Source organism: Amborella trichopoda, chromosome 7, assembly GCF_054954075.1.
Source record: "Amborella trichopoda isolate Santa Cruz 75 chromosome 7, AtrichopodaSantaCruz75HAP2 v2.0, whole genome shotgun sequence".
NCBI classification, from domain to species: Eukaryota; Viridiplantae; Streptophyta; class Magnoliopsida; order Amborellales; family Amborellaceae; genus Amborella; species Amborella trichopoda.
In genome coordinates, this window is record NC_142342.1 from 695520 (window position 1) to 704401 (window position 8882).

The window sequence follows — 8882 nt, forward strand, 5'->3', positions numbered from 1 at the left end:
GAGAATATCATTTCATAAATTATTGAGGTCAATAATAATATGGTCTAATGAATTTAGAGGGTTGAAAAATAGAAAATATGAAGTTTTTTTTATTATAAATAATATTTTTAATTCTTAAAACTGATGAGATATAAAAATTAAAAATAAAAAATAATAAAATATTTTTTTTATTTAATTTAGAGATAATGAAAAAAGGTCAAAGAGGTAAGGTACTTTATACCGGATAAGCGATTCGGTGTTTTGATAACCAAAGAGGGTATATATTTGCCATAGCCATAGAAATGCATCTTCACGAAATGTATTTCAAGATTCTCAAACAGCATGGGGTGTAAAGGAGGGATTGATTCGGATTGACCCTGGTCCTAACCTGGCCCAACTAAGTCTTAGTTGGATCAGGACCTGATTTAGACCCAACCATGAGTTAAGTCTAAGATTAATTAGTACAAAGATTATGGGTTACATAAATGTTATATACATAAGTACTGGGTCGGGTCAAGGCAACCCTGACACGGACCTGACCCAATCAAATGGTTCTGGGTAGACATGGAGCCAAACATTGAGTATGGTATTTTAGGCCCCGACCCAAACTCAAGTTGGGTGGAGTCAACCGACCCAACCCAATTGTCACCCCTACAAACAAGTCCTAATTAGCACTTGTGGCCCACGCTTTACTTATGGTAGTCATGGATAACAACACCCCTTTTGCTTTCTTAATTATTTCTAGATAAATTTAAGTACGCACCCAAATAGGAATTTGTCTATATTTTGGGACATTTTACTACAAAGTCCAAAAAAACATAGTTTTATTTATTTATTTATTTTACCCAGCACGAAAGTTCAACTCTCAATCTAATTTTCTTTTCTCCTAATTAAAACCTAGTTCGAAGTGCTAACTTTTAGACAAAATGTTCTTTTTGTATGAAAATGGCAATTCACATGTCCACAAACTACCCTTTAACTATACAATCAGCTAATTAATTATTTTATTACTCATTATTCCATCACTAAGATCCATATGATCGAAGTAAATAAAAATTCTGAATTGAAGTGACGATATTACTGTCAGATGGAAGTCCATTTCTTCTATTTTTTTTGTTCCCAAACCTTTCTTTTAATTCTTTGCTCTTTTGCCTCTATAGGCATATAATTTGATTTATTTTATTTGATCTATTTATTCATTCAATCCACAATCACAGGACGAGTTTATATCGAAATCTATCTAATTTGGTTTGGTAGGAAGTAGAAAATAGAGTAGTTTGAATATTCAATTTCCAAACTACCTTACATGCTCCAAAATGTAGTGTGGTGGGCAATTTGAAGGTCCGACTTTTGAGCCATCCAAATACATTTTTTTATATCTTAGGTTTTCAAAAGTTATGGAATCCAACTTTAGAATTACTTACTTTTTTTTATTTTCTTTTTAGCAAGCGATTTGAAGGTCGTAACATCAACTTACTTTAGAATGTGGTTGGGGTTGGGGTGGTAGCATCACTTGTGCCCCAGCTAAGGTTTAGGTTTCCATTTTCACTTAAAGCATTAAAAAATCACTAACGATTTCAAAAAACGGGTAGAGGTTCGTCATCCCCACTAAATTACCCAAAAAAAAACTTACAAAATTCCAATTATAAAAATGTCACTTGTGCCCCAACTAAGATCTAAGCCTCCATTTTCATCTAAAGCATTCAAAATCACTAACGATTTCAAGAAACGGGTGGAGGCTCGTCATTTTTCATATTCGTAATCTGTTTATTTAGATATGTGATTTGCATATTTTTTAGCACCAATTTCCATTTTCCAATGAGTTTTAAGGTGCAGTTTTTGAAGACCAATGCTCCATGAAGAATTTTCATCATATAAGGTTTTATATTTTATGAATTGAATAAAATAGAACTATCGGTCATCTACATGAGTGTAAGCTTTATTTTTTGATGAACATATTGTATATTGAATAATCGCATGCCAAGCTAGTTTTTAATGTACTGTAGAGTTCGCAAATACAAAAAAAATTGCTGCACTATTTGGAGACACAAAAGAGTGCCTTCACGAGATGGAATAGCAAATTGTGAGATTCATAATACAAATAGGCACAGCCTACTACGCAAATTCCACCTTATAATCTAATGACCAGGAAGGTCTCAAATGATGTCTTAAAAGCAACTGCATTAATGGATTATGGATAAATATATTGGATTGTTTATAAAGAGATTATTTATCTTTTATACAAGAAGGTCACAACTCTTCCCACTCATTAGATATCAAATTGGATGGTTTAAGGTAAATCAAGAAGTTTGAGATTTTTTTTGAAACGTTGTATCTATTCAATGATACTCTTACAATTGTGACCTCATTGTACAAAGGATAAACGGTCTATTTGTAAACAATCCCAAAATACATAATGATTTATGTAAATTCAAGAGATAAAAGTGATTGTAACCTCATTGTACAAAGGATAAACGGTCTCTTTGTAGACAATCCCTAAATACATAATGATCCATATGGTGATCCTAATGAACATGGCTGAGGCATCGGTCGGTGATTAGGTAGGCCGATGCCTCAATGTAACATCTCACCCTCCATTGCTACCGTCAACATGTTAAAAACAAAGGAGAAAAAAAAAAAACAACATAACCATGTGTACTCTAATCGGATGGGCTAGATCATGATGAGAGGGAGTAGCTCTACATAACATCTAGTGACATGTATGTTGAGACCCGCGCATTTCATTGCAATACAACCCATTGATGGAAGCTTATCATGAAGATATAAATCATTTTATACATGCTTAATTTACATTCGAGTAGGGAAAGTATAAAATAAGACAAAAGGTCACAATCACGACTGGTCATTCGATCTAAAATTTGACGGCCAGCATTGTGTCATCAATAAAGCTCAAAGTCTATAAAAAATTAAAAATTAAACTCGATTCTGATCTTACTAACACAACCCATGTCGTCAAAATTTAAATCCAATATCTAGGGATGGTCACTAAAAGCAAATGGTCTTATACTATACAATCTGCCATTGGATTATCGTGCATTTTCGCATTTTTCCTTATCTGTTTTCCTCTCCTTTTTCTTTTTTATTTATTTCTTACTCCAAAGCCAGCAGGACATTGGGAAAAAAAAATCAAATACCGAGATGAATAAGAACCTCAGGGCCCTTTCTTGTTTTTTCTATGGATGAAGTTCCTTTCATTTGTTCACTGATGGAAAAAAAATTTATTTTAATTTTTAGTTATTTTGCTAAGGGCAAGGTTTATATAAGGCATTTACCTTTAACATGCCTTTAACAATTGCGCACCTTTGTGCTCCACCAAATAGTTATTGAGTGATTTATGATGGTTCTCAAATCCACAAATTCTTAAAAGGGGGCTGGACATCATTTAAAATTTTCCCATTTATAATTGCGGATTATTGATTGAAGCAGAGATTTTTCCTTTAAAAATCTATGCAGCAATCAATAAACGGTAGTTATATTAAAAGATTTACTTTGTAGATGGTTGCAGTTAAGGAGGAATTAGTGCGCTATAAGATACAAATTTATACAAGGTTGACACTATAAAATGTAGAATTAAGGTGGACCTCTAAAATTATGTGTAAAATATTGTTTTGATGTTGAAAAAACATCTAATTGATCATCTCGGCATCAAGATGCATAAATATGGAGAAACAAAAGATTTTAAGTCCTAAAAATAGTATATCTTACAACATGTTATCTCGACCGTCTATTTTCAAGATTTTCATACATATATAGATGTATTTGAACCATCTTTGAAGTTTAAAATTTTAAAATTAGGGATAAAAATAAATTCTCACAACATCTTTAGAATTTTCAACACCAAAATTACATCTCATGAAAAAATTTGGAGGTGCACTTTAATTTGATTGTTTAAAGATACAACCTCATGCAAACCACACCGTTTAAGGATACAACCTCATGCAAACCACACACTTAATTAATTTGATCAGTAAGTTCCAGCTATTTTAGCTGGATTGTTAGAAAGTGTGTGTGCACCAGCGTTTTAAAAAATGCCGAGTCGAACCGGACTCGCCCGGTTCGACTCGAAATTCGCGAAAAGGGGACCGGATCGGTTGAAAAAACGGAAATCGTCCGGTTCTAGAGAGAACCGGACGATTCCGCACAGTGACTCGCCGGTTTACTGTACGGAATCGGCGAGTCCGTACGGTTTTTTTTTTTTTTTTTTTTTTTTTTTTTTTTTTTTTTTTTTTTTTTTTTTTTTTGTAATCCATGATAAATTTTGTTTGTAATACTTGATCGATTTTTTTGTAATCCATGATCGAATTGTTTTTGCTTTTTTGTAATCCATGATCGAATTTTTTGGTTTTTTGTAACCCATAATACAATTTTTTGTAATCCATGATCGAAATGTTTGTTTTCTTTTCTTGTAATCCATGATCGTTTTTTTTGTTTTTTTTTTTTTTTTGTAACCCATGATAGAATTTTTTGTAATCCATGATCGAATGTTTTGTAATACATGATCGAAATGTTTGTTTTTTTTTTGTAATCCATGATCGAAATGTTTGTTTTTTTTTTTGTAATCCATGATTGAATTTTTTGTTTTTTGCTTTTTTTGTAACCCATGATAGAGTTTTTGTAATCCATGATTGAATTTTTTGTAATCCATGATAGAACTGTTTTTTTCTTTTTTTGTAATCCACGATTGAATTTTTTGTTTTTTTTTGTTTGTTTTTTTTTGTAATCCATGATCGAATTTTATGTAATCCATGATTGAATTTTTTGAAAATTTGTGATTTTTTTTTTTAATCCATGATCGAATTTTTTTTTGTAATCCATGATAGAATTTTTTGAAAATTTGTGATTTTTTTTTTAATCCATGATCGATTTTTTTGAAAATTTGTTTTTTTTTTTTTTTAATCCATATTATTCAAAGAGAAAATGAGAGAGATGATGATTCTGAGGCCACCCTATCCCAGCCATATTATTCACATATCGAGTCCCAACAGCAACAGCGTAGGGATGAACACGAAATACTGTAAATTAAATGCTGAATGGCTGTTCATGCAGGGAAAGAACATATCAATATTCGCATATTCATTAAAAAACATGAAAATTCTTAATGGAGTACCCTCATTTTTTATTGAATTCCTAAAAAACAATATTTATAATGAATTTTAATAATTTTTTCGAATTTTTTTTAAGCTTTATTCTGACCGATTCACCCGATTCTCGATCCGGATCGCCGATTCGTCGATCCGGATCGGTTTTTTAGAAACCCGATCCGAGTCACCGATCCGTTTTTTAAAACATTGGTGTGCACCATTTGAGCATCATTATAAAATCCTGAATATCATTCCGCCATTGAAATTGTGCTTGGGTAAATATGCATTAGAAAAACTACAATTTATTACAAGGAAGGAATCACATACAATAGGATTGTTACCTTTAGCATACAAAAGTCGCAAACACTTTGGGCTGGTAGATGTAGAACTCAAGTTTCTAAAGAAGTTTTTAGAGATTTTGAGTGCGATAACAAACAACACAACCACCCTTGTTATAATCTGACCACTAAAAGTGATTGTGATATTTTTTAAGTAAAAAATAAATATAAATGATAATACCATATGATTTTGCAATGCCCCGGGGGAAATACTATACCATATATCTTGAGATGGAGATGATCGATTTAAAGATTTTTAAGCATCGAAAAACTAAACTTTTTAGGTGTCCTTTAATATGATTTTTAGGCCTCACCCTTATATGAACTTTTTCCTATTAATATTATTATATAAGCTAACTTCAAGGAAGAGGATGCAAGAGAGAGAGAGAGAGAGATATCGGTACCAACTAAAACAAAATATGACAATATCAATGATGTCTATTATTATTATTGTTGTATAGTCCACATAGAATATATGAGATGGGCTCCAATGAGCACCAAATTGCATCACAACCGTCCATCCAAAATTCTAAACTAGAATGAAAGAGCTTCCCATCCAATCCCCTACCTCTCTGATAACCCTAACAACAAAATCCCCAACCAAAGAATCATTCAAGAATTCCACCCCAGCTGAAAAAACTTAACCCCAACCAAGAAAAACCCATAGTGAGAAAGAGCAATAGAGAGAGAGACTGAAAACTACAATGTAGCTACTACGAAAAATCCAAAAGGAATTTACTGTAGAAACTTTGACTTCCAATCCAACTACTATGAAAATTGATTGAATCTAGAGAGAGAATTTAAATTGGTGGGTCTTCCAATCCAACTATGATAGAGTCTAGAGAGAGAAAATAAATGGATGCGTCTAGAGAGAGAAATCTATTTACGCTGTGAAAAACTGAAAAGTGTAGAGATGTACCAAAATGGAAAGAATCGTAAACCAATCGTAGTGAGAGACCCGGGGGCAGGGAATCGACGGTTCAGAGTTGCTCTCGCCTGGCGGAGTAAGCGTATCTTGACCGTCGGATGTTATCCTGCCTCTTCTTGTATACGAAGCCCGCTAACCCCACGATTGCCGCCCCAATTATAACGCCAAAAGCTATCCCCGCCTTCTGTCCCGGATTTAGCCCCCCGCTAGATGCATTATTTCCGTTTTGTCCCTGGTCGGCCCTTTTCTGAACGTCGGCGGCGTTAGGATCCGGCGTTGGGGCGGGAGAGTTCTGGTTTCCGGGCGAAGGCGCCGGAGAATTCTGGATTCCTGGCGATGGCGCAGAAGGGGACCTGGCCGGAGGATTTTCCGGCGGGCTTGCAGGTGAAGGGAGGGAAGCGGGAGAAGGGCCTTTTGGGAAGTGATTAGGGGATGGAGCTTCTACTGGTGATTGAAATGGCTCGGCGCAGAGGGAGATGGTTGAGAACGCCATGAAGATGAGAAAGAAACAGGAAGCTCTGATGAGTTTCGCCATTGATCTCTTGATTAGGCCTGGAAATCGAGAAATATAAGCTTCTTTAGCAGAGATAATGAGACGGTCGATTGCAGCAAAGCCTCGTCAATGGTGAATTTTAAAGAGATGCAGAAGAAGAACAAGCTTCATCATTTATGGATTTTAGGAGAGACATAGAAGTATATGTAGCAGAGCAACAAGCTAATTTTTAAAAGATAAATAGCTTCTTCAATTGTGGATGGTGGATTTAGAGAGATAAAAAGGATAACAATTTTCGTCAATTTTCGTCATAGGTCCTGTGAGACTTAAGTCCAACAATACTTTGTAAAATCACTGAATTTTCTCAAGATTTTAATAGAGAATTTAGATAACATCGAAAAAACAAGAGAGAGAATCTAGGTTTTCCAAACTTCCAGTAGATATATAAAGACTATGAGGAAAAAAATGGATGAAGCCCTTAATTTCATAAAAACTATAAGAGGAAAAAATGGATAAAGCTCTAAATTTCTCAAAATTTCTCAAAATTTCAGCAAAAATCAACCAGAATCTGTAGATAAAAAATTCATGAAGCTCTTCATTTCTCAAAAATTTAACAAAAATCAAGCAGATCCTTGCAAAAGTAATTCATCAAACACTTAATAAACCTCAGCAAAAATGAGCAGAATCTTGAGAAAACAGGACGAAGCTCTCAATTCAACACAACAAAAAAAAATGTAGCAGATTTTAAAGAGGGGAAAGAGCAACAAAAAATGTAGCAGATTTTAAAGAGGGGAAAGAGCACGAAATCCTTCGAGTACTTCCAGGAACACTAGACTTCAATGCCATATATGTCGTACCAAGAATATAGCAGATAGAAAGAGAAACGGATGAACCCTTGGATCTGGACTGTGAAGTCGCAATGAAGCAGATCTAAGTAGATAGAAGAGGAAACCAGAGCATAAAACTATGAAGTGGCCATTGACGCGTAGATCTGGGACTTTTGATAGTAGGAAAATCCAATTTCCCAAAAAAACCAGCGATCAATGAGTTGAAGCCATGAAAATAAAGATGAAGAGAGAGAACGAGGAAGAGTCTAAAAGCCTACAATAGAGGAATGCTGGGACACACTTTACCGATAGAATACAGATAGAAAGAATACTTTATCGACAGAAATACCGAGTAAAAAACGAGCTCTAGAAAGAGAAAGCACCTTAAAGATAGAAATACAGAGAGAACACTAGAAATACAGAGAGAAAATTGCAGAGAGAGAGAGAAAAGCACATTAAGATAGAAATGCGGAGAGAACACTAGAAATACAGAGAGAAAATTGCAGAGAGAGAGAAAAGCACCTTAAAGACAGAAATGCAGAGAGAACACTAGAAATACAGAGAGAAAATTGCACAGAGAGACAAGAGAGTTACCAGAGAAGGATAAAGCGAGACAGTGGCCTTCCGCTTCGCCCGCAACTTACAGCTACTCAGTGAATATGGCTTTGAATATGCCGCCAACTAAGAAGAGAGAGATGAGAGAGAGAGAGAGAGATGAGAGAGTGGGAGAGAGGTAAACACTGAAAAACAAAGAGAAAAAGCTGAATGGATTTGACCAAGCACCGCGCATGGCGCCATTTATATACATACTTCAGAGCTTCATGCCAGCTTTTTCCGCGGCGCATTTCCGCGATTTCGGTTGACAAATGCGGGACCAAAATATCGGAAAATTCCTGATTTCGAACTAACCCAAATTCCTTAATTTTTTAAAGGAAAAAGTTTACATGGGGTGTGTAGAATTAAAGTGCACCTCTAAAGCTTTTTTTTTTTTTTTTAAAAAAAAGAAAAAAAAAGAAAAAAAAAAAAAAGAAAGAAAGAAAGAAAAAAAAAAAAGCTGTTTTGATATCTGACAATAGCTATTGATCCTTTTGACATCGCGATGTATAAATATAAAAAATAAAAAAAGGGTTTTATGTATCAAAAATAGTACATCTCAATATATTATCTAGACCATCTATTTTTTAAAATTTCGTGTCTTTATAGATATGTTTTATT

At 34.2% G+C, this 8882-nt stretch overlaps 1 long non-coding RNA gene across 1 annotated transcript; it reads right to left on the reverse strand.

The window, feature by feature from the left end:
• Positions 1 to 5839: 5839 nt before the first annotated feature.
• On the reverse strand, positions 5840 to 8338 carry LOC148781160 (uncharacterized). Its single transcript, XR_016059318.1, has 2 exons — positions 8262 to 8338; positions 5840 to 6899 (listed from the first exon to the last, which is right to left on the reverse strand). It is a non-coding gene; the product is annotated as an uncharacterized LOC148781160 (long non-coding RNA).
• Between the last annotated feature and the right edge of the window lie 544 nt (positions 8339 to 8882).